Raw genomic sequence first — 6,548 nt, 5'->3', positions numbered from 1 at the left:
GCTCCGCTCCTGCACCCACTTCCCCCCCCCCCCCCCAACCCAACCTGCGGCCTCCGCCCGCCCCCGCCTCATCCCGCCCCCACTTGCCCCCTCATCCCGTCCCCGCCTCCGCTGTCCTCTTTCCCCCCCCCCCCCTCCCCCACCCAAGCTGCGGCCTCTACCTCTGGCCACGCATGGCTAGAGGCAGAGGCACCCACGGCCAGCGCGTTGGCCATGGGCGGCCATGGGGGAGTATGTAGGCCATCCCGCTCCGCTCCTCCCCCCCCTCATCCCCCCCCGCCCCCGCCTCCGCTCCTGCCCCCCCCCCCCCCCCCCCCCCCCCCTCCCCCCAACCCAACCTGCGGCCTCCGCCCGCCCCCACTTGCCCCCTCATCCCGCCCCCGTCTCCGCTCCTGCGCCCACGTGCCCCCCCCGCCCCCCCCCCCCCCCCTCCTCCACCCAAGCTGCGGCCTCCGCCCCTTGGCACCTTGCCCCCGCCCGCTCTTGCACCCCCTTGCCCCCCCCCCCCCCCCCCCCCCCCACACACACACAAAAAACCTCTGCCCCCACCCAACCTCCGCCTTTGTCCGTACTGGTGGCCCAGCATGCAAAACCCGGCCGTCCATTGCCCTGGTCTCTCTCCCTCCGCCCCCCTTGCGTTAGTACCTTGCTTCCGTCCACGCAAAACGCTCCAGCCCGTTCAAACGCACAGTCACAAACAAACATTTTGTAATTTTTTAAAAAAATTATTTCATATTTTTTAACATTAATTTTTTAAATTAATAAAATAATATTAATTTTAAATTTATAACGGCTACTTATTAGACGTGAGTATATAATCAATTTGTTTTAGCTTATACAATGTGATCTTGTGCTTAATTATTTGCTTAGCATATTATTATGGCTTGCTCTTTATTTTTCTTGGGGAAAGAGTTTTCTTATCCTTTTTACAATGGTAAATTCATAATATCTGAATCATTTCTTTTAGAATTAATTTCTCCAATGCAATTTACAACTTTAGATGCTGTTATCGAAGTAGGTGATATTGAAATGAATTTGACTCTTGAGAGGACTCTCAACAATTTGGGTGAATTCATCTATGTATTGGATGAGCAGCTTTCACGTAAATACAAAATCAACGTATCTCATCAAACACGGTATGGCGGCCCACCTAGCATGATTCCCATTTCCATTGTGGATAGTCCGTCAAAGATGCAATTCGGTCCAAAGGAGTTAATAGATCTATGTACCCCCCCTCGAGCTTTGCCCTTAAACAGCTTCAAAAGGAGTACAAGACAAAAGCTCTTACAGACCGAGAAGAAGGGCACATTGACAAAGCTGTTAATGCAAATCAAAGTAGTGGAACAAGTTACAGAGATTCCAAGGTCTTACAATGGAGATCTCGTTCTAAAATTTCCACCTACCATGGGAAAGTTGCACCATATGGATGCGATGGAGCATAAGTATGATCCTCATTTGTGGTCGAAGCCTACTACATCCAATATTGTATTTGCAGGTGTAGCGGGTCTTAGTCATTGCATAGGATCTCTCAAGTGCATGAATGGACAATGTGTCCGCTTGGTTAATTACCATATTTCCAATACAAGTCATTTCAACGGGTACATACAAAAGGCAACTGGACCTGGGGAATATTGTAAGATTGGAGATAAGAGCCTTACATGCCATTTTTGTAAGGCAATTGCTTTTTGTACTGCAACATGTGATTGTGTAGTATACTATGTCATGCCATCCGATGAGAGTGCCACTAGAGTCATGATTCATCGTGGCACACATCGACACGATGTGCGTAGTGGCACATCCAAAACACTAACGGACAACACCAAGCTGATGGTGCAAAGGACCCACACGCAGGAGCCAGGAAGGTTCAAATGTGTTTGACAAAAGAAATTATAAGTACAACACTTCTTCGCAACAACACCAACGAAGGTATTTTAGGCGAGCAATAGCTATTTGCAATCGTTGAGGAGTTGGGCCCATTGGTGCAAGATAACTGGTATGAGCATTTCGTAGATTCTTATTTCGATGCAAAACTCTATGCTAAATTATTTTTTAATCTAAACACTTTTAACATTGACAGGTTTCGGAGGTCAGTATCTATTTTACGTAGAGGGGTTGACAAAGAATCTTTTGGCATTGATGCACTCCTAAAACTAAAGCGAGACTGCACATATGAGTTTTTCCATGGAAGCCGGTTTCCTGGTCAAGGTATGGATAGGGAGAAATGTTATGTCTTCAAAATGTCCACAATTGGTCCGGCATCCGGTGTGGACCTAGTCAACCGAATGAGACAAGATCGGGATGGTGATCTTCGACGTGCGTGGATCCAGTTTGATCACACCAGACGTGTTAACGATTGGGTGACTATGGCCTGTCATGTCTATGATCCAAGGTACATGGCCTATCTTAAGAGCTTTGTGGCTTTCCATTTACACTCTCTAAAACAATTTGTTTGCAGCATGCAGGACCTTTTGACTATTGCAACTTGTGAAATGAAACAGGAAGACATGGAAACGCAATGTTTGTTTTGGGAGTGCCTTAATGATGTAATGATATCATGTGGGTGTGAAAAAGCAAATTTCTTTGGCTACATGGCTGATGAAGCTCAAGCAAATTGAAATGCAGTTCGAATTGTTTTCAATGGTGGTGACAAGACCAATACAATGAGCGGCCGAGAGCGTTCTTGTCTTTTCCATTGGAAGCAAAGCTTGAATCAACACACAATGAAGTATGTGGTGCAAGCTTCTCAACACACACACAAAGAAATGTGTGAGAAGTGGAGGCAAGCACCAACAAAAGAGGCTGCAGCAGCGGAGGCTCGTCTGATACGCCAATGGTGGCGTAACGGTCATTGCATAGACCGTAACATTCCATACATGGATTCATGGCTTAGTTGGTGGGAAATTCGTATTGCACATTGGGGTGGCATTATGACATGCGTAGAAAGTAGCTCTGATGGACCAAACACTCCACGCACTAACCTTGTGGAGAGCAAGCATGGCAGCTGGCTAGCAGGGGAGGGTTTCTGTAAACGCATATCATTATATGATGCATGTACAACCGACCTTGCAAATTCCATCTTACAAAGCACAAAGACCATTTCATACAGCCATGGAAAACACATTGGGAAGGGTCCATCAATACAAAAGCTTACGGAACGCCATGAAAAATTTCCTAGCCAAGTGATTAGAGAAGTGAATGCGGCTACTGAGGGCACTCCAATCTATAAACAATCAACTCCATTAACAGGAGATAAGGAGACATCAAGGCAAAAACGGAAGCCAAATGAGGTTATCAACGTGGAAGATGATGCATCACATAGGCCTGAGTACAACTCGGTCACCAAAGATCGCAAGAAGTGTGGAAGACCACGTAAGATCAACTTTGCAAAAGAAGGGATATCACAAACCCCAAAACGAAGTATAGGTTCTAGTGGGCAGTATGTAGTTGAGCGCAAGGTCAATGAGGCAATGTGGGCCATACGTCGAACTCCACAAGGTAGTAGAGTCACATGTAGTGGCACACCAAGAGGCGGACGCAGGTGTGGATGCAGTATAGCAGGTTCTAGCCTTGGTATACCAGCCCCATTGAAAACATCCAAATGGTGTGGTGCGTCAATGTTTTTGGTTTTTTCCGGATCATGTCTTGCATTGTCATATAGTAGACCAGAACATTGAGCCGCAACCTCTTCATCCACCACACACTTGGCCCGTGCATGTGGGCACCAACCTATCGGAGGATGAGGTGCAAATATTGCATGAAGGGGGGTATCAAGTGGAGCTAAGCAAAGAAGGAGTATCTAATGTAACGCCAGTTGCTCAAGAACAAAATATGACAAACTCTCCTTTCAAGTCAAAAGATGCATCCACTCCTGAAGGCAGTGCAAGAGCCACAGTCCGAGATGGTCTACATGTACGGTATCGGACTTCCATTTCCGAGGATGCTGCTCGCAAGATCAGTCTAGCATTAGCCCTAAGAGCGAAGGTCTTAGAAGAGATATGTGAAGCAGATGGTGTTAGTGAGGTCTTCAAACTAGAGACGAACAGTGAAGATGGTCATGTCGGGATGTACAAAGTTTGTATTAGCAACCAACCACATGCCCAGACTTCATGGAACGGGTGTCAAAGCAAAAACCATATCTTGCATGTAAACATTTGTATTTTACTTATCTATGTGTGCTAGGGCTAAGCCAAAATGAGAACATGTTTATCCATCAACCAATCCTGGCAGATGTTGATATCTTCAGGGCACTGAGTCGAAGCCGGACTTATCCAGGCATGGATGCACAGCGTTTGACAATGCTTACTTCTTCTTAGTATGCTTTACCTAAACAATTGTACTACTTTCTAATTTTATCTTAGGATGGTCACATTGGGATACATTCATTTGTAACTTTTTTTCATATTTGAGTACTGGTTGTTTATGTGTCAAATCGTGTATAAAATAATATAATATTACCACAGTGGCTATAAATTGCCATAGCTTGAGTTATTTTTGTGAAAGCGTCCACTAGCTTCCTAGCACACCTCTCCTTCTTTCACGATGTCCGACGATCTTGCGAGTAAAATAAAGTCTGCGTAGGATGCCACGCAAGCCATTCCAAACGGAGAGGCATTGTATGGAGCCGACTGGTTTTGTCAAGCTCTCAAGGCAACCATCAACGTGTATCGCCTCTATCAATGCCGCAAGGAACTCAATATGCGGAGCTTAATCAATTTGAACGAGACGGGACAACTAGCTTTCTCTTGCTGGAAGAAAATTGGGCTCATCACAGAGGAGGATGAGGAGGAAATGAGGCAGCAGCTAAGCAACATGGTGAATCTTAATATGCCAATCGAAGAGAGCACATCAACTACTAAAACCGGGCCTTCCAGAAGATGAACACTTCTTGTTTATGTAATGCAAGTTTAATAAAATGTAACATTTTTATTATTAATGGGAGTTCTTGTTTTAAGTACCCTTGTCTATATTGTTTTTGAAACAATTTGTCTAGCTTCCATACCTTTGACTCTCTCTCTCTCTCTCTCTCTCTCTCTCTCTAAGAGAGAGATAGAGATAGTCCACAAAGAGGAAAAGAGAATCTTTTTAGGAATCTACTCACCTGATTCCTAAAAAGCGCTCGCCGAAAACTGCTCGCTTAGAAATATCCCCCCTATATATGACCTCGTTTCTCCCGTACTAGGTATCAATATGAAGTTCTCAAGACCTAGAAGATTATAGTCCAAGCGTCAATAAGCTAGGGAGCAAATTGTAACCAACTTGAAACTAACTTATCATCCATATGCTAGATCATGGTTTGAAATTAATGCATTGTATAAAGATTGGAGCATGCAATGTGACATCTTTGCTCACAATCTAAAAATATGTCCCTCATGCACGATGGCATACCTCACATATATAGCAATGAACAAGATTGACAAAAAATTAAAATAGACACTCCTGCTGCTCTCACTTTTGTATTATTGTTGGGTTGTATCACTGTTCTCATTCATTGTACCGAGAATAACTACAAAAATAAAAACAAGAAAGACAAATAACTACAAAAGAAGAAAGAAACAACACACTCGACATCCACCTTCAAAATGCGAGCCAACATTTGGTGCTACCAACCATTCAATGATTTTTTTTTTGAAATACTTTGATTTGCAAGAATTTACATGTATCACGTATACTAGAAAAAACATTCATTAGTAGACCTAGTAGTACAACCTCGCTTGGATATAATCTCAACTGTAACCATCCTTATAATCTCTAAAAGTTGATGCACTTAACTTTGTCTCGTTCCATAAACATTGTAGCATTTTTCAAATTTATATCCCTTTCACTCAGTGCCACACTTGCCAAATTGGTCATTGTCTTGTTCCCTTGAGTGCTAGATGCTAAATGTCAATTTATATATTATATTCTATAGAAATTATATAGCAAGGCCCACCAAGCAAGACTAGTTGTATTTGAGTGGCTTTTTTTACTTTCCTTGTGGATGGCTCGACTTGGCCTGCTTGTGGACTTTTGTGATCCACGTGAAGCAAGTTGTGAGCTGGGCTACTGCTGGAGGATATCGGGTTTGGACTTTGTAGAAGTTGTACACATGTTCTAGATTGTTATGTACAGAGTTACTTGCATATCTGAGAAAAGTTACGATTTATGGTACTGTGTTCTTGACATCTCTTTGTTCTTTTGGCTGTGGACTACAGTAGACTTCTTTTTTAAGCGAACAATGTTTAGGGCAGTACTATGTAGTGGAAAATATTTTCCACTAAACTGCTGTTTCCACAAGATCTGTCACACGTATGTAATTCATGTTTTTTGATGTAGAGATCTCTTTGGGTCATTCCAAGTTTTCTTCAATCACAAACTTGGGAGTGCAGTGGAATTTCATCTACTACACTTAGTAATTTGTTAGTTTATTTGAACAGTGAAAGGTATAGGCGAGTCTCTTCGTGCCAGTGGTGGTCTTTTCAAGAAAATGCGTAGCCATTAAGCTTGGCTATCCATTTTAAGAACTTATGTAGAAAGACCAACACCCCTAGAGATAGTTGAAGCAGAAGGTT

Source organism: Adiantum capillus-veneris, chromosome 19 (genome assembly GCF_014529385.1).
Source record: "Adiantum capillus-veneris isolate H3 chromosome 19, ASM1452938v2, whole genome shotgun sequence".
Taxonomy (NCBI): Eukaryota; Viridiplantae; Streptophyta; class Polypodiopsida; order Polypodiales; family Pteridaceae; genus Adiantum; species Adiantum capillus-veneris.
This window is presented reverse-complemented; position numbering follows the sequence as displayed.